This window comes from Anas platyrhynchos, chromosome 3, assembly GCF_047663525.1.
Source record: "Anas platyrhynchos isolate ZD024472 breed Pekin duck chromosome 3, IASCAAS_PekinDuck_T2T, whole genome shotgun sequence".
Taxonomy (NCBI): domain Eukaryota; kingdom Metazoa; phylum Chordata; class Aves; order Anseriformes; family Anatidae; genus Anas; species Anas platyrhynchos.
Window position 1 is genome coordinate 88,545,429 of NC_092589.1, and position 25,215 is coordinate 88,570,643.

The window sequence follows — 25,215 nt, forward strand, 5'->3', positions numbered from 1 at the left end:
TGCTAAGTTTCTCTCACCCTAAATGATTCTAGTCACCCTTCTTGCAATAGTGCAATTTCCATTCACTTGTTACTAACCTGAATCCATAGTGAATCATAGTGAATCTGCATCTACAAGAAATCCCACTTTTCTGGGCCATTTTTCTGCACTGAAGCACAGTCTAAAACCCTGAGCACTGCAGAGGCCCAGAGGAGAGTACAGCTAGCAGAGGCAGCCAACACACAGCAGTTTGCACAGCAGTTTCTGGGCTTTGCTTCAAGATCTTCTAGGAACTTCTCCTGGGAGCTGCTTGGGGGCCTCAGTGTGGCTGCTGCTGCTGCTGCTGCTGGGGAAGCATTTCTGCAGCCGACGTTGCCTGCTAGCAAGATATAGCAGCCTCTCATCAGCTCTGTCAGCAGTTCCTACTCAAAGGGAGCTTTGAGCTTTTTGTTTCCAGCTGGCTCCTCAATGTCAAGGGCCAAGCACCTTGTTGGCAGGTGCAAGGAGGCATACAACTGCTGGGTTTAGTGCAAAAGCGGGCCAGAAACTCTGCTGGAGGTGGTATTTGAGTGGTAGGCAGTGGTGGTGATGCGTGGGAGTGCATGGTCCCTGGCCTTCTAAGGCCATCTGTCCCCAGCACATCAGAGACCCCAGCCCAGCAAGACCTCCCAAGGGCAGATGCAGCTCTGCATCTGCGGCCTGCAGGGTGCCTGCAGCCTCTTGCCAAGGCTGGGCCAGGGCAAATGAGCCTAGGGTGGGCCCACGACAAGTAACAGAGCTGCAGGATGGGGTCAGCAGGCTGTGCAGCACCTGGGCTGGTGAACAGGAAGACTGGAGATTTTCCAAAACCCTGCAGGCAACAGAACCCAAACTCCCCCAACTGCACTGAGAGGGGAAGAGGCAGGGAAGTCTGGAATGAAAAAGGAGCTCCTAGCTGAACTCAAACTTAAAAGGAATTGCACAAGAGGTGGAAGCAGGGACAGGTGACCCTGGGGATATAAATACATTGTCCAAGTGTGTCAGGATGGGGTTAGGAAAGCCAAAGCCCCCCTAGAGTTGAATCTAGCTAAGACAGATGGAAAACCAGCTGAACTGCCAGGCTCAAAGGGTGATTAGCAGTACAAAGCCCAACTGGAGGCCAGTCCCTAGTGTGGTATCCCAGGGGTCAAGGCAGGGACCAGTACTGTTTAGCAGTACATTATTCATTAATGACCTGGGTGATGGGACAGATTGCACCCTCAGCAAGGTGGCAGATAATACAAAACTGGGATGAGTGGTTGATAAGACCAGATGGGTGTGCTGCCATTCAGAGAGACCTGGGCAGGCTGGAGAAAGGGGCAGAGGGGAACCTCATGACATTCAGCCAAGGGAAATGACAAGTCCTGCCATAGGGGAGTAATAACCCCACACACCAGTACGGATTGGGTTCCAAGTGGTAGAAAAACAGCTTGGCAGGAACAGCTAGTGGTAGTGTTTTTCCACTTACTGATGGACAATGATTTGAAAGTGAGCCACTAATGTGTTCTTGTCAGAAATAAATAAATAAATAAATAAATAAAGACAACATCATCCATGAAAAACTGTTGCCAGCAGTTCAAGACTGTGATTCTTCTACTCAGAACTGGTGAGACACAGCTGGAGTGCTAGGTTCAGTTCTGGGCTCCCCGTTGAAATAGAGATGGCATACAAGAACAAGTCCAGCCCACAACCAGAAAGGTCATGAAGGTTTTGGAGTATCTGTAATATTGGGAGAGGCTGAGAGAGCTGGGACTGTTCAGAGCTGGGACTGTTCAGAATGGAGAAGGGAAGACTCAGGGGGATCTTATCAATGTGTATAAATACCCCACAGGAGGCAGTAAAGAGGATGGATCCAGACTCTACTCAGTGGTGCCCAAAGACAGAATGAGAGGCAAAGGACACAAAATATAATAAAGGAAATTCCATTGAAGTAGATTTTTGTTAATAATTAGAGTGGTTAAAAACTTGGAACAGGTTGCCCAGGAAAGTTGTGGAGGCTCAGGACTTGAGATATGCAAAAAACAACAGGACACTGCCCTGAGCAAAGGGCAGTAGATGGGCCTGCCTGAGCAGGGCAGTGGACTAGATGGTCTCCCAAGGTGCTTTTCAGTCTCAACCATTTATGGTATCTTTTACTTCAGATGCTGACAAACTCCAAAGCTACCTATCTGCTTCAGCTATTAGAAAGTAACAAGTTTACAGTAAAAAGCTTGTTATCTCTTCTTCAACCACAGATCTGGCCACAGCAATGAACCAAAAACTTGGAACATTTTTTATTTAACTTTCCTTGCCTGCAAACACATTTCTTTTGTCCCACCACGAGCCAGAGAACTCGGTCTGTATATTTGTATGTTCCTACTGCATCTGTATTAGATCTTTATACCTCTCCTGCCTCCAAAAATATCCTTCCTCTCTTAATATGAGTATTCCTTGTACTTGCATAAGCCTAAGTTACAGCAGAAAACAAACAAAACTTTTAAATACCTCAAGCAACCTGTGATAAAAGTTGCCTAATTGAAAAACTCTACCCTTGGAGCCCTCTGTGCGATAAGGCCATGTTTAGTTACAGCTTGTAAATTGTTGTTTGGTTTAGGTCACTTCTATTATATCACAGCTGTGATATTTAAAACATTAGCACTTTACAACTTTAATAACTCTAGGCCAGCATACATTAAGGAAGTGAAAGAAAACACGGGAGCACTCAACAACATTAAAAGCAAAAGTGTGCAAGCTGACTTGCAGCTGAAAAAAGAGAAAGAATGTCTGCAAAAACTCACCTCTTCCAGGGCTTTTTTGAAGAGGTACTTCATTTAAGTCCAGCCTAACAAATACACTTCATTTTACCTACTGAGACAAATACTAGTGACTCTTCATTGTCTAGGCAAACCTTAAATAGAAATATAAGCAGGCACCTGGATTGGGAAGGGGCAGGGAATTGCTTCAATTTTTTATTATTTTCATCTCTTTGATCCTCATTTGCCAAGTCACTTAAGATAAGAAACATAGAACAAAATAAGATTTAATAGCTCCCCTGAAGGCAGTTACACAGTTCTGAAATTCTCGGAGGATTTGGAGGTATGTGTGGAGGTCTGAATATATACTCATTTATAGGGTGTGTGTAGAAGAAACCAACCAGGATCTCCACATTTCTCCAGCTTTTTATTTCTACATTCAACAAAGCAATGGATAAGTTCATATTTAATATATACATATATATATATATATTGTACATTTAATCTGTTTTCTTCTATTTATTTCCCATCCAGTGGCAGATACAGAGTGTGTGGAGTTCTGGTTCCATGGAGAAAAAAAATGGAACAAAGAACATTAAAAATAAATACTCCCCCCCCAAAAATAGTACATTTGCCAAATGAGTTCTGCCTAATGTAGTCTGATAGTGGAACCCAGATAGTGGGACCCATGCACTTCCAGGATTTTCTTCACGTCTATTATTCATCGTCTCTTTGGCACTGCTTTACATATTTCTGCTTAAAACACTTTGAGAAACATATTGCAGCTAATTCTACTGCATTAAAATGAAAACCAAAGATGTTATCATCGTTTGTTTTTAAAAAAGAGAAGATGGGCCAAATTTGCTGTAAATTAGATGAGCCCTGTTCAGGACCACTAGCTTCACATTCAGCTCTGAAACCAGCACTCTGTGGATGCCATTTTTATAGTCAGCTATAAACAAAAGGGAAAAAAATGCAGAATGAGCATAGAATGAGCCTTTGAACATAGACATAATGAATTTCTAAACAAAATTATCTGGAATTCACAGTCTCCATGAACTGAACTGTGAGCATCATTGATTCAAGTACAAACCAATCTTGTATTTTCACAAAGATTGTGAGGTACTTAACCTAACTGCTACAGTGTTCTTCTTTTCTTCCAGAACAAAAGCAAGTTCCCACAAATCAGGGCCTTCTGGACATTTTTTAAAACTATAACTAATAAAGTCCTTGCTAAATATGATGGTACTTTTTCCTAATTGTTCAAAAGTTGGGGATAACACGCTCTATTTATTTTTTAGTAGGACTCTGCTGAGCTGCTGTTTATCTTACTGCTCCCAGCCCACAAGCTTTCAAAGCAGGCCCAGCTGCTCAGTGTCAGCTGTGACCTTCCATTGCTCATGAACATATTCCTGAGCCCAAAAGCACAGAGGTCCTGGAAAGTCATCATTCTTGGGTTTAGCAAATATCAGCTGTATGCATTAAACTTTCATGTCTCACTCATCTGTTGGAGGTAAGGGAAAAAATCTGTGAAAATTCGCTGAATTCCTTTTACTTTTCTGTCTCCAAATTACTCCAAGTCCCTCACCTCCATGAGAAACAGCAAATCCCTACGTGGGGAACCAGTGGAAAAGCACTGCCAAGCATTACCCATGGATTCACTCTGCTGGAAAAGCATTCAGGCAGCCACCATTCTGCCTGACCATTCTGATATTTCATCAGACACTGCACACTATGTTATTGCTGCTGTTGTTGTTATTATTTATAATCATATGTGTAGCATTCAGAATATAGAAACAGGGAGATATAAATATCAATGTGCAGAGGTAATTTTGCCAGACTTCGATTTTTTATAGATTCTCTGTGTAAAAGCTCACAATTTATTCCATTTTATGACAATTTTCAGCTCAGTATGTTGAATCCTGCGGTGCCTTTTAAACAGAAGTGTTGTGATGCAAGATGACAAATGGACATTCAGAACACACATAATTTCAATCACAAGAAGAAAAAAATATCAAAAGAAACATCAGGCTTGCTAAGGTGAAAAGGAGGTACTTTTATTTCATCATGAAGGGGGAACACTACCCTTGTAGCCTATGTGCTATCTGGAGCATTTAACATTTGCTTATGATTGACTATAAATATATCACAGCAGCTGTTGTCCTTGGATTTCTATTAACTTCTTCAAATGCATGCTCACTCCATTGCTACCCAGCATTCCAAAGCAGATTAATTTTTAATTCTGTACTACAGATGTCAGTTTATGTGATACAAAAACTCATTGTAGACATGGAAAGTAATGCAGAGAAACAATGGCAGGTGGGGAACTTGAGTAACACTCAGCCCCATCTCTTCCCAATCCATCCCAAGACAGCACGCAGCCCCAGCAGCTAAGCCAGGTACTGGAAGTACCACACACTGCACATGCACGTACAAAACGAGATGAAGTATCCTAATACAAACCACATTCACTTTCAGAGGCCCTGCGTTCATACAAATCTCTCATTTTAAAATTGTATGTACCATTTGAAGAAGTTGGCTTACAGAGTAGGTGACTAGATATGTCCCTAGAACCTAAAACAATGTTTGTAGCCAAGCAAATGTTCTGTCAAAAAGACAATATTTTGGCATGGGTATTGCCCTAAAATTCAGTTTGTTGTTTTATTTTACGTCTTTAAACTTTGTAGCAGAAGCAGTATACAAGCTACTAGAACAGCAATTCTTCATTGGGAGTATGCTGTGACAGCATGTATGATTTTTTAAGCTGTGGAAGTCTTGCTATTACTAGGAAATAATATACCTGCACAGAGCACAGAGTATGAATTTGTGTAGCAAATTTGAAGAGAAATGTGAGAAAAGATTATAGCAAACTAGTGCCAGTGGCATTACAGTTGCAGCATTCGGAGTGCAGGCCTATGCAAAATGATCAGTGACACTAGAGGTGTACCTGTCATACACGGACAGGCTGAGCGAGCTGGGCCTGCTTTGCTTGGAAAAGACGAGACTGAGGGGACACCTTATCAATATGTATAAATATCTGAGGGGAGGGTGTCAAGAGGATGGAGCTGGTCTCTTCAGTTGTGCCCAGTGACAGGATGAGAGGCAACAGGCACAAACTGAAGCACAGGAGGTTCCGGCTCAATATGAGGGGGCACTTCTTTTACTGTGAATGTGACAGAGCACTGGGACAGGTTGCCCAGAGAGGCTGTGGAGTCTCCTTCTCTGGAGATGTTCAAAACCCACCTGGATGCCATCCTATGCAACATGTTGTAGGTGATCCTGCTCAGCAGGGGCATTGGACTAGATGATCTTCAGAGGTCCCTTCCAACCTCAGCCATGCTGTTATTCTGTGTGATTCTTTGATCAACTGCATTTGTACAGAGAAGCACTCAATATGTGCAACTGCTGCTTGTAGTTGTTGATGTCTGAGGGATCCTGAGATGAATAAATAAACAGAGGCAGTCATTAGACCGTCCCTCAAAAGCTATGCGTACGGAACAATACCCTGTAGGAGTAAGAATAGAGCACATCTTTTACATCAGGGCAACCAAATAATGTATGTCTGTCACTCTGCTTCTTTAGCTGACAAGCTATTTATAGAGTAATGAATACTTTAGCTTGAGATGTACCAAAAATATGAGAATAAGAGTTGCCAAATTATCAAACTACAAAAAAATGTCTAATCAGTTCATCTTGTTTCCCTAGAGCCCTTTTAGTCACAGTGCTTTTAAGATCTCTAACACATTACTTTGGATGAATTTTTGAAGAAAATGGATTTGTAAAGTATCAGAAGAGCCAGATCAGGTTGTAATGTTTGTTTGGAAAAGAAAATGATCACCAGCTGTGTCTGTTATTTCAAATGCTTTGAGGGAAATTATCTCCAACCCATAGGACAGGTTTGCATTGGCTATCCTGCATGAGTTCTGCACTCTGAAGTTCCTCTTATGGTGGTGGGAGATCAGGACGAGGATGACCACCCAACACAGCTCCTCAGAGCAGCTCATGGGAGGCATCCCAAGATGTGCTTTGGGGACTGTTTTACTTAGAAATTGATGGAAAATGCAAAAACTAGGTCCTGGATTCAAAAATCTTCATGTTTACATGTTCTCACATTTGGCAAAGGCATATAACTAGGCTTTTATTTAGACTGCATAAGGGGTCCTGAGTCTAAAACTTCTTTGCTGTTCCAGCACTTGGCCTCTGAACTCTCCCACAATACGGGAAATGAGGGCTGTCATAGGAAATCAGCAAATAACAAGTTTTGAGTGAACAAAAAGAGGTATTCTTTACACAATATCCACTTAACCTCTAGAACTCATTTCAACAGAATGTTGAAAACCTAAAAGCAATTGCACACATTCATAAGAGAACTATTTCAGGGACTATTAAATTGCCTTAATTGGAGAAGTTGTACACTTTTGGAGACCAGATTATTCTGAGAAATGTCATCGTCCACTTCATGTATTTATTCTCTCTAGCACCTATCATTGGCCTCTGGCAAAGACTAGATACTGAATGAAAGGGAATGTTATTATGACACAAAACTCATGTGCTTTGTAATAGAAATTGCCATAGCTACTCATTTTTGTGCTGAATTTGAAGTACAGACAAACAGACATTTAGACACTGGAAAATTAAGTACATTTCTATTCATCTTTCGTCTCCAAAATACAAATTTACTAATGATCAATAAGGAGACAAGAAAGACATGGATTTACATTTCATAGTAGCTTCTCAGAAGTAACTTGGATTTCTTCCGTATTTCTTTTTTTTCCCCACACCCCAAATTTTTTTAGAATTCCTGATACTTGAGCATCCTGAGGTCATGTCTGTCTTGTGAAGCTAAGGCTTATATCTACCAACCTCGGTGATGCCTGAAACTCATCCATATTCTGGCTCCAGCATCAAAAACATCTACCAGACACATCTACCAGGAAGACTGACCCACAGAGCACTTACTGATATACTGGACTGCAGTAACTTTGCATTGAACATAGTGCATCCAAACTGCCTGAGCAAGAGCTTTGGCTGCCAACATGTTTATCAGGCATCCTTGAACTCTCCTTCTCAAAGTGGCAAGTGTTTCAGCTGGACCTTTTAGTACATGTTCAAATGTTTACACTTGGAATGGAAGATAAAACTGGTCTTGAGAGTGTTGGCAGTTGGCAGTTCAGTTGTCCATCATATGCTAAATCCACACTGGGTACAAACAGTGAGCTTTAACTTCCCAGTTCCTTCAGCCTGAAGTCTCCCCTTCCACTTAGCATAATCGTATGTGTGAATTTTTTAAGGACAGTGAAATGAATGGTTTATCTGCACCACAAGTGCCTGTGGTCTGGACCTGCCTGTCTGCCATCACAAACACCAGCATAACCAACAACATCAGGCCATCTCTACTAAGGTTCCAGACACTAAGGGTCCAGGTAGCAATGTCAGGTTCCTTTCTGCTGGTTCTTGTTCCTGGATACAAAAGCATACCAATCCCCTTTTTTTTGTGTTTAGAGGCTTCCCATATTAAATGAGGCATTGTACAGTGAGCTGGAGATGATCAGAACATTTTTATACAGTCCCTGAACTTTATATAGCTTTCTTAGTTAAAAGAAGTGCAGCATTTCACTGCTGCCATGTATTTCTTTCAAGGATTCAGAGATTGTCCATGCAAATGAGTAACACCTGAGTCTCAGGGAACAGGTGCTTCTGTTCACAAACTTTCCACTATCTTTTCAGTTACTTGGGCTACACAAAACAGCACACACTAGGAGAAAAATAAGTAGCTCTCAGAGAAACAGGTTTATAATATTGAGCACATCCAGCTGTTTATTTTCTATACATGGATCACATTAGTAGAAAGTCTACATGCAAGTAATAGAAATTGCCTTTGTCTTACTGAGAATGATATCTGAAATGCAGTTTCTGTTGTAACTGTTTAGCATTGCTGATACAAGCCCAAAACATCATTGGACAATGTTAATCCAAAATTATGCATCCTTATTAGGAAATGTTTGGGTAACAATCAAAGGTGATTTATGAGCTAGAATGTAAAATATACAGGAATATTTTTGAGTATTACAATATCATACCATACTGAAAAAAGCAAGGAAGCTGAAATACAGCACTAACAATCTTCTTCTGTAGAAAGACATACATACATTGTTCTTTCAGTTTTAGCACAGGGGAAAGTTATCTCCTTCCAGAAATAGCTGTAGACAAAGACTATGTAGCTCTACATATACACACATTAACATTAATGTGGATAAATAAGTTACAGGCCAAATTTGATGTGGGGTTGTTCTGTACACATGACAAACTAAAAACATGTTAACAACAGCGAGAGATGCAATTTAGCAAATTTGTTGCAATGAGTCCCAGGTACTGATGTGTACACTTCCTTTTTTGAGCAATTTATTAGCACATTTCTTAAGCTTAACAGAATGATTCAATAATAAAATTTCTACAAATTCATAGTGTTCATTTTGCCCTCTCCAAAATCAAGGTTTTGTCACATCTACCATATGCACAATGTGGAAACTTTATGTGTATAATCTATCCAGTGCAGTTAGAGCTGTGGTCATTGAAATTCTAAAAACAACATCAGAAACATATGAAATAATGGACAGAATAACAGAAAAATCAGAAAATCTTTGATTACCATCAATCCTAACAGCAAAATTGTTCACGTATTTTCTAGAGCCTGCTCTGATTTCATTTACCATTAAAATAATTCTGATCATAGTGCTACCTAGTGCCATTTAGTCCATAAGTAAGACAAGACAGTGAGTAACTTGCATTGTTGAAGACAAACATGGAAGACATAACACCCCTTTAGGGAGTATAATGTTAATGTATCAAAGGGTCATAAGATGAGGGGAAACCTGTCAAGATTTCTGTTATTTTTAATTCAGTTTCTGCCATTTGATTTGGAAAGCAAACCATATTGAATCAACAATGTGAATGAATTAAAGGAAATGTTGTATTTATAAAATAAACCAGATTTGCCTGCCAGGTTCTCATACAGCAACCATTCTTTAAAATAATTAAATAAATAAACAGACTAAATACAATACAAGTGTATTATACACAGATAAATAGTACCAGGTGAAAGCATAATGTTAAATAAAGATAGAGCATACAGAGCTTTAAAAACACAATTTGCACACATGTGCAAACAACAGCATTGATAATCACAAAGGTGGCCATAGGTCAACATTCAGTCAACCAGGCTGTCCAGACGAATGAGACCCATAAGAATGCAGCTCCACAGCATGTACATCCCATTCATTCTTCATTCTTCCTCACTTGTTTTGATTCAAGGTCAATGCTGGATGCATACATGCCCCTGTCCTCTGGTTCCAACACTGGCTCAGCTCTCTAAACAGCCACCAAATTCATCCAGACTGTTCCACATAAAAATGCCTCGCCAGTAAACTTGTTGTGTTTTCTCTTGCAGGTCATGTTCCCTCATCAGCTCCAAGTTGCTCTGTGTTTATCAGGACAGCAAAATGAAACTTTAATGAGTGAAAAGTCAAAAGAGCACAGACACTCCCAGACTCAAAGCAAATTATGTGACAAACATTCTCTAGCCTAACAGAAGCACCTATGGCCCTAATTAAGCCAACAGCAGCACAAAATTCTGCTTAAAACTTGAAAATGCCATCTCCAAGCATTTATTCTGGTCACTTTAGACAGTGATGGCTTGGTGGGAGAGAGGTGGCTACTTTTCCAGATGACTGGAGTGAAATTTGGCACCGCTCATTGCTGTAACTGGCTTTAAGAGCGCACACATCCCTTCCTGACTGGTACAGACTGGCTCTGCTCACAGATTAGAGTAGGCTGGAAAAGTCAATTGCATTAGGGCATGAACTTGGAAAACAGAAGAGCCTAAAGAATTCAGCTCTGCATTGCTTGCTGCACACAGCTGACCGGAAGGCTTGTATGATCGAGGCCTGTGCTTAGACAGGACAAAAACATAATGGCACAGAGAAGTTCAGAGTTGTAAAAGATATGGAGGCATCCTGGACCTGGGAGCATGCTCAGATGATATAAATACAATGTGGGGGTGGAAGGAAGCTCTAAAAAGAACAGATTTTAGTCTGTGAATATCAGGTTTATTTTGAGAAAATAAAAAGTGCAGGTTAAACACTGTGGTTTTATAAAGTCATCAGTTTTGAGTATCTCTTTTTTTTCCCCTGTGTATGTATCAAGTTGCTAGTGGCTTGCCACAGTGGAACATTCCCTGTCCATGGGAGACGGACCGACCACTTTGGCTTTCTTCACAGCATTCTCAATGCAAACTTGGTAAAGCTTTGGTCAGCTTAGTCACACTGTAAACAACACTAAGCAAATAAATCATGAAGTACAATAAAGTGAATCGGAATGAAGTTCATTTGCTGAGTAAACAACCACCAGAGCAGTTACAGCAGTCATTTATCTGATGCAACGGCAAAATCAAAATAGAGTACAGATCTTCTATTACTGTAATCCCTGATCTCAACAGAACCCCTTAATGAAGTAATTCTTGTGATTTCTGACCACTGCTGTTTTCAAGAATTACAGCAAACATACTGACTGAAGGGTTTATAAAATAAATCATGTTCTGTATAATCCTATAGCACAGGCTACATTTATAATGAGTGTGATCACACTCTGAGGTCCAGATCTTCCAAGCCTCCAAGCAGGGAAAGTAGTCGCAGTCTTTCACAGCTCTCTTTCAGCCTACACAGCCAGGCTGCCTCTCTGTGCAAAATAAAAGTTTGGGGAGGGTACACTGATGTGAGTTTGGATGTGCCAACACTCCTAGCTAGAAGAGTTTAAAGACTCATTTATGGCTCATCTCACTTTTGGCTTCAACTATCCAATATTGATAATACTGGAGGATGTTGGAAGGTGGGTTTTGTTAGCTTGCAGTGTGGTGAATAGACTTTCTACAGACACACCGGGACAGTCTGTCTATGATATGCAGGTGATCAGCCTCAGCAGCCAGAGAATTCCCTTTCTTTCTTGATTCTCGTGTTCCCATATGACTGCAAAAATGTTCTCTAACACAACAGCAAGTCAGTGCTTGGCAGAGGAGAGTCCACCCTGACATAAGACACAGCAGAGTGGCACATGGAAGCTCTTAAAAATGGTGGGAGGAGGGATCTCTGATCAAGTAGAAGTGATCTCCAGATGATGAATACAAAGGAGCAGGTATCAGATATGAAAGTAGAAGAGCAGGATGGCGTCAGCCTGCTCTTCCAGACTATGGAGTGCCCTCACCCACATGGATTTTTGGAATAGATCTATCATCCATGAAAATTAAGGGGAAGGCTGATTGCCCAAGAACTGTCTAGGAATGGATAGGTATTTCTCAATTTGGTAACTGGAACTTAGTATTATGCATATTTTCCTCTAGACTCTGTAGTGTTTAATGATTTCCTCAGAAACATGTGACAGTAAAAAGTTAATTAGGCAATATAACCTGATTCTTAGATAAAAATAATATGGAGTAACTGGGAAATTAGAATTCTAAAGTGGTCAGCTATTTATAAAGACTTTTCTATTATGTTTTCTGGAAAACATTTTCAAATATATCTATATTGTATCTAAGGACAATTCTAGCAAAAGAGTTAACAAAAACTCCATTACTAGAGTTTTCATCTGTATTTACTCTTATTTGGGTTTCCCTTGTTATCTTTTTGGCCATTTCTCCCAATTAAACCAGTCCTTTATCATATTGCCAGATCGCCTCCAGCTTGTTTATCTTAATCTTGAAATCATGCAGTTATTTTTTTTTTGATTACTCAACTATAGTCTCCAAGATGTGAACTGATTTTTATTGTCTGAAAGGGAGAATGTAATATGAAACAGAGAAAAAGAATCTTTTTAAACCATGTATTAAGGAAATCCTCATTGAAAATACAAAATATATATACATGTTTTTCTCCCATTTTGTTGCCAGCTAAAATTGACTATACCTAAATGCATTTTGTTCTAGTCACAGCCTAGTGCAATTTGTGGCATTTCATTCAAACAAATTGATAGATTCCAGAGAAGATCTGCAAAAGACTATAAAGTGAACTATATTTATTTATTTATTTATTTATTTATTTATTTATTTATTTATTTTTCAGAAGACACACCACTAAAGAAGTTGGAGATATTTAGTCTGGAGGGGAGACATGGTAACAGTCTTCATATACGTAAGTCTGCTGCAGAAAATAAAGAAAAACTGCTCTCTGCTGTGACAGGAAAAGATGTAATTTCTAGGAAACTGCAGAAAAGATATATAAATTATGAAATCAATCTAGGAGTTTAAAAGTGTTGAACTGGATTACCTCTACAGTCAGGGAAGCTCTGTCTCTGAAGATGTAAGAACAGGTGAAATTCACCTGAGTCAAGAATGATGCTGATCTCCATGAGCCTGAGGTTAGCCAAGAAGAGGAATTAAATAAACTCTTACAGTCTCTTCCAGAATAGTCTGATAAATATAAAAACAAAGAACTGCTAAATGGAGATCTTGCCTGTGATACAGCATCCTTTATGTGCCAGCTTATGAACTCCTGTCTTTCAAACCACCTGTTCTGTACAGAGCAAGTCTAGGAGAGATAGCATAAACAAAACAGAGCTGAAGAGATTTTTCTACATTTAAAACATATTAGAGAGATTTATTCCCTTCCTTGTTGAGGAATAGAAATAAACACATTTTTTTCAAACAATGATAATAGTGATTCCTCCAAGCTTTTAACTTCTCCTTGTGAATAAATAAAGTGTCTCTTTCTATAAGACCTAATTGGAAATTTATTTCAATGGCAATGTTATCATAGTCACTTAACATGGCAGTTACAATGTTTAAATAAAGCAAACAATAGAGTTTGGGTTGTGGATTTTGGTTTGTTCTTTTTTTTTTTTTTTTAATCATGATAGAGTGTGAAAATCAGTTTTTGTTTCACTAGTTTGCTGTAGGTAAGATCGGTATGTGCACAGCTACGAAAACAAGTAACTAGAGTGCAGTATAAAAGCTGTGGAAAGTTCATGTTCTCTGTTGACCAAGTGCAAACTGCTTTTGCCTTCTTCCCTATTATTAATCATGAAATAAAAGTCATGTGAGTCTTGTTCTAATTATTATTTTTTCCAGTGGATAGAAATCTTAATTATGATAAAAGTTAGTTGTTTTTGTTTTTGTTTTTGTTTTTTAATTAATATAATATTTCTGTTCAAGAGACAAAAACAAATTCTCTAGACTTTACATTTATACATGCTGAAAATAAGTTCCTGGATTTGGGGCTACTCTGGATTTACATCTGTCTAACCGAGTGAAATGCAGTCCTTCAGTTAAAGACAAATGTTTAAGTCTTCTGTTATTGCCCAACTTAGATTCTGGTCAGTTTGTCAAATAAAAAATCACTTGGAAATTTTCATATGTTATTGCTTTCCTGTTTAACACACTCAAAATTTTTAGGCTCCTGAAGAAATTGAATAATAATCTTGAAAATTAGAAAATTCAGAGGTGTTGGTTTTTGTGTGTGCTTATGTGTAGACTTTACCATGCCAAAACATATCCTACTGAGACACAACTAATAGCTACATGGTGCAACTACAGTGTAATCAACATGATGGCTATATGCATCACAGGGTAATGTTTCTAATCAGAAATCTAAATTATAGTGCATATGTTTATGTTACCAACAGAGAAAGGGCTAGCATAAAAATACCTTTTGATGCACCACAGGTTGATAAGCTTCCCCAAGAGGGGTTAATGAGCCAGGCTTTAGTGGAGGTGGAGTGGAGCCCAGGAAAAAGTGAACCCCTCCCAACACTCATGTGTAGGAGTTCTGTATGGAAGACTATCCCAAAATAGCTAGGACACTTAGTTGGTAGCAAGAGAAATGCTGGCAGCCCTCCTGCCCCTCATGCATGTATCCCACAACCAAGTTGTCAGAGCTCTATCTTTTGCCAACCAAGAGGTGGCCTCTTCTTTCTAGCACATTAGTGACCCTATTAACAAAGCCTAGCTGGAGGCATGCTCCTCATGCTCAAGCTCCCACCAACACTGCAAGACTTCCCTGCCCTCAGCTCCCATCTCTGCCATTCGAGATTTAGACATGGCCCCTCAACTCACTCTGGAGCTGGGAAGTTTCTCGTTTCTTCAAAGGAGAACTGCTGTGAACTTCTCTAACACAGATGTTAGATAACCTCTGAAAGAGCTAAATTCAATTTGTCGAATGAGTGAATTGTGTGGTGAGTTATCTCACTATCCCACCCTTTACAACTGAGATGGATCAATCTGAATGCTGCCAAGTCTGTGATGGGACAGAATTACAGGGTCCCAAGCAAGCCTTTAGGATCTTTGGTAGAAGAGAGCTCTGGTCTATCTTTACTTGGCATCAGCTCAGTGATTCATAATGAAGCGATTCATAGCCTTTCTTTATAGTAGCAGGCTGGAAGAAATGCTGAAAAATTGAAGGTGCTGCTTTCACTGTCCCTGGAAACTGTCAACTTTATGAGTTGACCAGCACCGCTGAAATGGTGCCAATCTGTGGGGTTACAACCAGTAATTCTTTAATGCCTTCTCTTAAGAATTAGGAATTTGTTTACAAGAGACCAAGTAATCTACTCCATTACACAGTCCAGCCTCTATCAGTTATAATCTATAAATAAATCATGTACAGAAGTGTTTTTAGCTATCACACATAATGAACTCATTGAGATTTGCTGTGTCACCTTTGTCAGCCAGCATGCTGCACAGCAGGGGCTGGAGGAGAGTCTTGCATTGTCCTGACAGAGACAGCCCTGAGTATTTATGAACCTAAACATTGCACTGAAGCAGAGCTAGACTGCAGCACAGAAAGTACGCCCACAGAGCAAAATAAAACACCATGGCTAATGTGAAAGCAAGCAGCAATTATAAGACTTTTGTTCTGCTGAGGAAAAAAATGGAAAACAGACTTACTTTGGTAGCACACATAGTATAAATCCAAGAGAGCCCAAAAGAACGGCAAGATTGTAATCATTGCTTTTGCATGTGGTTTGTTACACAGGCCTACAACTACTATGTTTTACTGCTTAATATGCGGGTTTTTGATTAAACTTCTACTTATTTTCATTTGATTAAAACTTTGGAGTGGAAATGGTGTCCAAGCTAACCCAGGCGTACTTATTCTCCCCAAGCTATCACTTGCATATTCTGAACTCACACAAGTACACAGACAGCAATTTCATGCAAACAGTTTTAAAGTACGGGAATCAAGCTTAGTGCATTTTAATTGTCCTGGAATTACCATTAAATACACAGAGAACAGTTTACATCCCTCTGTCTTTCAACAACAAATTTAAAAACCTTTTAATGCTTAAACAATAGTTCTATAAAATTACTTTTAAATAATTTTATACCAGACACTTTACAGATCTTTTATGAAATTTAAATCTGGATTTTGTGTCCATCAGAGACAGGACACCAGATTCCTTCTGCAACTGCAGTTTCAGTTGTAATTCAGAACTGCTGATTCTCCTATAAATGACATCTCAAAATCAATATTTTCTAGCTTATGATACTAAAAAAAAAAAAAAAAAAAAAAAGTTCAAAGATAGTAAAGTAGATAGTAAAGTAGAGAAATGCTAATAAATATTGGAACTCTTTTACATTTTGCAAAATATGCTGTATTCCTTTCTAACCTAAGTCTTTGAAGTATTACCATTCTTCACAGTGGTAATGGGATTGGGTCAACACTGAATATTGTTAAATTCTTCATGTAGAACATTTAAATTCCAGTACTGATCAAGTTCGCTTTTCAGTTAATAATTTGCTAAGTACTGCCAGCCTACTGAAACTGTATCAGTTTGACTAAGAATGTAAGCTTATCAGTTTGACTAAGAATGTAAGCTAAGCAATCTGACACTAGTACTCAACATGAAAAGTTGTTTTGTCCTATAGCAGCATGACTTTGGCCATGTGCATGAAGCCAGTGCTATTGGATTTTACCTGTCAATGAAGACAGAAGAATCTTTTCATTAAGAAATCAAGGTTCACTAACATGATGTGACACAATGGGTCAGGGTTACCCTCTGTACTGGGTCTGGCTGGAATGTTAACTTTCCCGGCAGCAGCCCATACAGTGCCGTACTCTGTACTTGTAGCTGGAACAGCAGTGTTATCACACCAGTGTTGTGTCTACTGCTGAGCAGCAGTGGCACAGCATTGGGCCTTTCTCTAACCCTCCTAGGGGGTGGGCAAAACGTGAGAAGAGAAACATCACCAGGGCAGCTGACCTAAACCAATCAAAGGGATATTCCATTCCATGTGATGTCACACTCAGCAATAAAAGGTGGAAACAGGAAGAAGAGGGGAGGGGTGGGCTCTCGTTTGGAAGATGTCGGTCCTCCTCTCGAACACCGGCTGCGTGCGTTGAGGCCTTGCTTCAAGGACGTGGTCAATCATCGCTCATTTGTGGGAAGTAGAGAGTAATTTCTTTCCTCTGCACTTCCATATAGCTTTCATTTATTTTGTTTGTTTGTTTTCCTCCCTTCTTTTTATTTTTCCTTTTCCCCTCCCTTTTCCCCTTTCCCGTTTTATTTCCCCTTAGTTAAATTGTTTAGTTCATGGTAGTCTTTATTTAATTATTATAATTATTTCCCTTTAATTAAATTATCCTTATCTCAACCCATGAGTTGTTCTTTGCTTTACTTCTCCCCCTCCTCATCTAAAGGAGGGGGAGTGAGAGAGCGGTTGTGGGGTTTAGCTGCCCAGTACGGTAAAACAACCACACCCTTGACAAGATTTTGTAAATTTTTCACAAAGTACCATGGACGTGGACAATCTCCAGTACATATCCTTAAAAATTACATGGTGCAATCAGGACATCTCACAACTGGATGGTCTAACCTCTCAACAGTGTAGCTTTTCCAAGGTTGTCTGTGATAATGTAATGGAAGTACATGAAAGTAGAAGTGATATATCTGTAACAAAAGATAACTTGAAAGTGACAGCATGATGTAACATAGGAGAGTATCTGAAAAAAAAAGTGTCTCTAAATACTATGAGGTAGAAAAACAGACCACTTACACAGAAAATTTGCAAGATTTAAGTAGAGACAAAACAAGTGAACAGCTTAAGGCAGAAGAAAGAAAAATCTGTAACATAAAGCTGCAGTTTTATAGAATGGTTTCATAGAATGGTTTGGATTGGAAGGAAACTTAAAAATCATCTAGTTCCAACCTGCTTCCACTAGAGCAGGTTTCACAATGAAGAACAGAATCCCTGTTAAAAGTTCCTTCTTTTGGCAATACTGTTTTATTGACACTAATGCTATCAAACTTCACTTTTTTGAAAGTTTTCCCAACTTTCATTTTACTGAAATGTGAAAAAATCTTGAAAGCTGTTTGAACCAAGCCTACATCAGAAAATAAGCCCAGCATTACTGATTTTCTGTTTTTCTGTTTTTGTTTTTGGTTGTGGTTTTTTTTTTTTTTTTTTTTTTTTTTTACTTTCTTCAGTCCAGCTATGTGTCATGACATCAGCTGCAAAGCTAAAACAGAATTACCATTCTGAGGCTAAAGCCAAGCTAGATAAGATTTGTAATCAGTTTAGATGACTGGTATGTAACAATGTTGAGCCATCAATATAGAAATGTATAATGTGAATGCAGGTCATAGTATAAAGAACCCCCATGCTGAACTTTCTTCAAGTGTTTCATTCGGTGTTGTCCCACCAGTAACAAACAGATTGACTTAGCCTTCATGTTTTTACGTCGTTAGTTCATGCTGGTCAAACCCTGCTCAAGCAGAAGAGCAGTCAGAGAATCGCCTGCAGCAGTTTTGTGATGACATCCCCTGGGCTCCAGCACAAGTGAGGACTGCTACTTTCCATTTCCACGAGTAACAAGGGAGCTGGCACTGGAAACAGGAGAGTGATCCAGCAGTCTTTCTAACAGAAAAGTCCCCTGCATAAGGAGAAATATTCACCCACAATGCAGTTAGATACTCTTTGCTGCTCACTCATAAAACTTGCCTTGGGTAGATTTGAGAATTAGGCCTCAATCGTAGGCTCATTTTCCTATCTTGTGCATGATGAGGAATGGAACAGCATTACTTCCAGACAATTTTGTTGACAGTCTTGAAAAAATCTACATTGGTTTCTTAATGCATCTGAAACCATTTATGTGCCCTCCAAAGCTTTTACGCAACTGGACTGGAAAACTCTTAGCCTTCCCTACCATACAATTATTCCATAATTCTGTCCTTAGCTGTCTTCTCTGGAACTTCGTCAACAAAGAAAGCTGAGAATGTAAAACTGACAAAGAAATTTTTAGACACCTTTGACTGGGCTGTTTTAGCAATACAAAGGCTAAAGGATATGTGCCTTTCCACGCAAAGAGAAGAATGAAATCCCTCTCAAGAGTGCATCCCAAGAAATATTTAACCCATTTCTATTAACCACAGGCTTGGCTAATATGTGGGAGCCCAAATGTTATCTACAGCAAAACATCAATTTATAAAAGTCAAAAGTGGTTCTGATAGGTAAGAGAAAATATTTCTAGCAACTGAAGAAAATAAGAATAGTATAGAAGATGTAAGACCATTTTTAAAAAAAACACTTACCTAAGAGCATTCCATGAAATTCATAGAAATTATTTTTTCTAAACATGTAATTGTTTTTCTTTGTTACATCTACAAGGATTGCAAATGTATAATATCCAAAGTTGTTCTCAGGCTCTTAGTTCCTGCACCACAGTGGAATTTGGCTCCAGATTCAAATACCTAAATTCAGATGTCTACATATATGCATCCACGTGTGAGCCAGCTGTGTAAGCTTTCCACAGACAGCAGTGTTCTGGTCAGCTCAGACAGTGGAGCCTGTAGAGCTCTTCATCATGCCCCAAAATAAATATCAAGGTCCTAATTAATTTGCCTATATTTAGGCACTTACTGCCTTTTGTATAATGTCAGGGAGAGCATCCTGCTTTGCATTAATCTGCCACTCTACAAGGACCCAAGTCTTCCATAGCCGTGTTGTCCCATGGACATGCTATGTGGGTTTCTCATATACCACAAAGCACCTCATGCAGCAGTAGACACTTGATATTTATGCAATCAAAATAAGGTCTTAGTGCTTAGTCTCCAAGCTCTGTTGACTCCATAACAGAAACTCTTAGTACACGTAGAAGCACATAAATTTATGGATTTAGGTATCTGTAACTCAAACAAATCCTACTCTGAGAGATCAATCTTCTACAACACTGACAAAGCTTTTGATAAAATCTTTTACTTTTTTTTTTTTTTTAAAGATTATATTTTAATAACAGAAGTCAGTAAATTCCTAAATGCCATACTGGTAGAGTGGAAGCATCAGTATCATAACAACAATTTTTAGATATTCAATGTCCAAGAGAAACCACTGGATTTTGTTAGAAAATTTGGTTAGTTATTTTGTAATGATAGTATTCTAATTCTACCAAAACTATGCCATTTCAGAATATCGGGTCGGAACACTTAGGAAATGTCAGACTATAATTAAAAATGTTCTACACATGAGAACAGATGATGAATACATCATGTCTCAGTGGGCAAGCTATGCTTCTGACAGATAAAATTCTGTAATGATTCTACCAGTAACCATATTATTAAGAATGCTCTTAGCTAGAGTCCATATAAAAAACAAAAGGTTTCAATCATAAGGAAATTGATACAGATGAGATTAAAGTGGCTTTTCCACTTCCATTAAGGCTCAGATGCACATTCACATTCCTGCCAGAAATAAACATGAAATACATGGAATTTTTAAATCCATGCAAGCCTAATTAAAAAATCTAATCCAGAGGGAAAAGGGGGGTGGGGGAAAGAAAAAAAAAATAAATAAAGTTTTAGCTAAATTATAAGTTCTTGGAAGTTAACTCACTTGACTGACTTGGTGGGGATCAGCGTGCAATACCCACTGGGATTGATATAATGGAACAGTAATCGCTAGATCTCCTGGCTGTCCAAAACCCTGCAGAAAAGGCCTTGAAAGCGCAGCTTTATTACATCAAAGCTCTTAGTCTAAGCACTTAGCCAACATAGTCTCTGCCAATTCCATTACCAAGTTAGTCACTCATATCACTCCTCAAAAAAAAGAAAATCTGGATAACACTGTCTCAAATTATTCAGCACAGGTTTTGACAAATGATAAAGTGGTCTTCTGTACACTTTACCATGTGTGCATGCATAGTCCATTCTTTTCTATCTAAATTAAACAGTGTAACGGCTCCTAAAGGTAAAAGAATCACTGTGGCAAACAAAACAGGCTTTAACATTTTGACATTACTCATTCCCACTTTTTCTCGTATGTCTCACACATAGCAACTACTAAAATGCAGATTTTATTCTGAGATCATAGACCTATGAATGCCTTAATTTTTCTGCTGCTCAACAGAATACATAAAAAACTGTATATCATTTCAAGGTGGTACCTGGACACCTTTCAAGAAATGGTTCCCTGCTTGGTGGAAAAAGAAAGCTTACAGAAACACTGAGAAGATCAAAGGAATGACATTGCTACTGTTAGTGAGAGGAGAACAAGAATCCAGTCTAGGACAGGGAAATAGCAGATGAAGGAGCAGAGATAACATTTGGTTTGGTGACATTTACTCTGATGCCATTTCAAAGCTGTCATTTTGAAGAGGTCATGGAGGATAGGTGAGGTGCCAAAAGGCTTGCAAAGGACAAATCAATGGTTGCCTTCATCAAATGGGAGTCAGAGGATTAGAGGTCAGTCAGCCTAACCTCAGTTCAGTATTAGCAGAGTAAAACATGTTATTTGAAAATATTTAGAAAATAGCTAGGAGATGAATCACAGTCAATAGTGTTCTGCAAATCTACTTAATTTTCTCCTACAAAAGGAATTTGGGCCTTATAGATAGACAGAATGCAGTCAGTGGTGTGTATCTTAACATTCACACACTTCATGGCACTGTTCTACATCATATTTTCATAAATAACCTAAAAATAAATACAGAAAGAACATACTGTAAATAAGTACTGCAAGTGCTATGCAAAATCTGTACCCAGACAATTCAGGTCTACATGTGAACTCAGCTATGCTTAGACCCACTCTTTGGCAGAGGCCATTCTATGTCCACATTGCTTGACTTCCTTCCCCTTCATAACATGCTGGCCACATCTAAGGTGCTTATTGCCTAGCATAAGTGGTTCCTGGTCCACATCAACCTCACCCATGCTCAAACATTTAAAGTGCTGGTTGGCTTGGACCAAAATCACAACTGTCATAGTTTTGACAGGCTATAAACAGCACAAGGGGTAGACTCATGATACTAGGATCATTCATTGGCATGCTTAATTTTTTCATGTAAATCTGCTTAAAGACTAATTATCAATGATTAATTGCCAAGTTGGAAATCTCAGGGGGCATTTCAGAGAAATCTCTGCTGGAAATACAGATGTTCCATGTATGATCTCAATGACAAAGTGAGCAATGCCTCTGTAACTCAAAGTGGTGCTGGAGTGGGAAAGAATTGGGAAGGCACAAGAAAGCTGAAGTCAAGGATAGGGTGGGTTGAATGGAAATTCTGATTTATCTACACAAAATGAAGAACCGACTTTAAAAAAATGTGATGCAACTCAGTAAGAATACTGTTGTGCACTGCGTAGGCATATTCCACTGCAGAGAAGCTCAGTTAGGCAGAAGATCGACAGGAGAAAAAAAAAAAAAAAAGAAAAAAAAAAGAAAAAAAAAGGTTAAAATGACCCACTAATTATGTGAGTTTACATTCAACAACATCCACACAGTGACTGTGAAGACAGGGTTGGTCTCACGGAAATATCTGAGCCCACAGCACTGCAGCCGGGGCACTGTGTCCTGATGCTCCAGTGTGGGGGGCATGGGGCAAAGTGACCCAGTGCAGCGTGGGGTTGCATGGCCAAGCTGGCTGAAGCTCTCAGATCAGATCTCCCTCAGCTGTGTAGAAACACCCAGAACCACCTTTGTTCTTGAGTTAGCTTTTCAAGGCCTTTATTTCCTTACTGCCTGCCCTTGATACCTTTGAAACATCTCTGTTTTTGAGCTAGTATTTCATGCCGCTTTCCCAGGCAATCCTCCTTGTACAGCAGCTTTGTAGTTTCACTGGACCCAGCTGGCTCTAAGACATCACAGTGTATGAAAGAAGGAGATGGAAATTGAAGCATAGGCAACTACAAACTTTATCTGGTTTCTATTCCTGCAGCAATAGTTTCTAGCAGAAGCACTAGTAACTCTTGGCTTGCCACAGAATTACACATTTTATTCCACACTAATTAACAGATCTGTTACTAACAACTATAAGTAACAGTTCAAACAAATAATGCAATTTTATTGATTTATTTGAGTAGAGAACTGGGTTTTCTGGGCTCCAGTCCAGAAAATATTTAGCCCTTCTCAATGTCTTACAATTCTGGTCCCCAATCATCCACAGCTACCTACCAAGCCACCAATTCCAATGAAAAACAGTGAAGAAGTGATAGCCTTCTTGTATATCTTGTCCTAAGACAGGGTTGAACTATGCGTGATATTTGCTTACCTCTGGTAGCTATGAAGTACCCTGAGCTCTCCAGTTTAGCCATAGCCCCAGTGACCCTCCATTTTTGCACATGGGGATTATGCCTAGATTCAATAAGCAAACCAGGCAGTCTGATTCCCAGATCACTGGAGAACTCTGTAAAAGAAAGGTAAGAATACCAAAGCTCACTTAGATACTCTCCAGCTCATTAGGCATTCAATACTTCTATGTGCTATATGGTTCTCCAGAAAATAATGATAAGCTGGAAGTTGTAAAAAATTATTTTACCAATTAATTCTCATTATACCAATCCCAAATTTGACTCAAAAAAAAAAAAAAAGTTTTCTGCAATACGAATTTTCAGAACTTCCCATGACATTCATTGGTAATCATTCAATTTTAGGAAAGTCCAGCTTCTCAATGATCTTTCGTCAGGGTCTATCCTACCTGGATACATCAGTTAAATAAAATTGCGACTTCACATAGTTTTGAACACAGTTAAAAAGATGTGTATTTGTAGCATTTAGCCTAGAAAAAAACATAAGATCTGCAAATAATCTTGCATTCTGAGTTTACTAAAATCATCACTTGCACTGTCATTAGCATCATAAACTAAATTTAAAATGGAGAATCCTCTGAATAAATGGAGTAACTATTGCAAAACCAGACATTTAATTTTGAAAGACACACATTCCATCAGACATGGTTAATACTGAATATTCAAATGTGTTAGTTATAAAACTCCATTCACATTCAGTTACTAATCAAGTCTTGACATAAAGCTCTTCTTCCAAAGTGAATGAAAAAAAAATAACAGGTGGAGGAAAGAGTGGAAAACACCTTCAGTGACTGGCATAGATTTTGATTCTTAAAACTCTACTGGATTATAATTTCTTCTGTTGTATGGAATTCAATGTTTTCTGTCTCTTTGTAAGACAGAACTGCATTTTACATCAAATAGGAAACATATGTTCTTCCTTGTTTTATAAAAATAATATGTTTCATATGACTAACATTGCACATTCGTATATTTCATACAACATTCAGTAAACACACAAATTTAGACATTGTCCTGTGGTCATTCAGAAAAAGCAATAGAATGTTTTATAGATATTAGGGAGATGTCTACCAATAATGTATTGTTCTTGAAAAATAAAGGAAAAAAAAAAAAAAAAAAAAAAAAACAGATTGGGACAACATAGGAGTAAGCATTTCTTCAACTCTTTGACACAGACTTCTCATTCAATGCATCAGACTCTTTTATAGAGCTTGAGAAATATGCTGGAGAGGAATTCACTGATTCAGCAATTAATTATTTCTTTCCATACAAGGAGTACACAGACTGAAGATTCAGACCCATGCACATTTTGTTTTTGAAAGCTTAGGAACATTTCTAGCTGGATTCATCATTTTCCTTTCTTTGCCTAAAATGAGGGATAAAACTGCCATGACCCTTTCATTTCAATGACAATCTATTCTACATAAGCCAGAGAGGAGCCTGCAGGCCCTAGGAACGGAAAATATCGCAGTGGCATTATGTGCCAGCAATACTAATCAACACACAGCAGACTGCAAATAAAAAATAAAAAATAATTTTTTAAAAAGGGCTCAGATTAGCCTCAGTGACAGTTCAATGACAGGAGTGGCTCAGCCACCAACACTGAGACACAGGATTTGGCAAGTTCACAAGTTGCCCTCAGACTACGTTTTTTGCCTGTAAGATCAAAATTCCTCAGAAGCAGTTGAAGAGGTCAAACACAACATTTTCAACGTTTTTGACTTCTTTACTGCCCTCTGTTTCCCTTACAACCCCATGCAATCCACCAAGTTTAACAAGCCCTCAGGATAAGACAGTGTGAAAATAATGTTTGACATTAATTGACTTTGCTTAACGATATTTACACTGCTCCCAGCAGATAATAAAATTTTTCGAAGCCATTTACTTGAGAATCTTAGAGCAGTATAACTGCAGCAATTGGTTCAGA

General features: G+C 38.8%; 1 long non-coding RNA gene across 2 annotated transcripts in view; it reads right to left on the bottom strand.

The window, feature by feature from the left end:
- Window positions 1-8,495: 8,495 nt before the first annotated feature.
- LOC106016697 (uncharacterized) overlaps window positions 8,496-25,215 on the bottom strand; it is a 28,416-nt gene continuing 11,696 nt past the window's right edge. Inside the window, exons 2-4 of one of the 2 annotated variants that reach the window (XR_011808508.1) lie at window positions 23,252-23,386; window positions 20,599-22,834; window positions 8,496-10,206 (exon numbers count right to left, since the gene is read on the bottom strand). This is a non-coding gene — a long non-coding RNA (uncharacterized lncRNA). The remainder of the gene's footprint in view (window positions 10,207-20,598; window positions 22,835-23,251; window positions 23,387-25,215) is intronic. The other variant, XR_011808509.1, reaches the window with a different exon arrangement.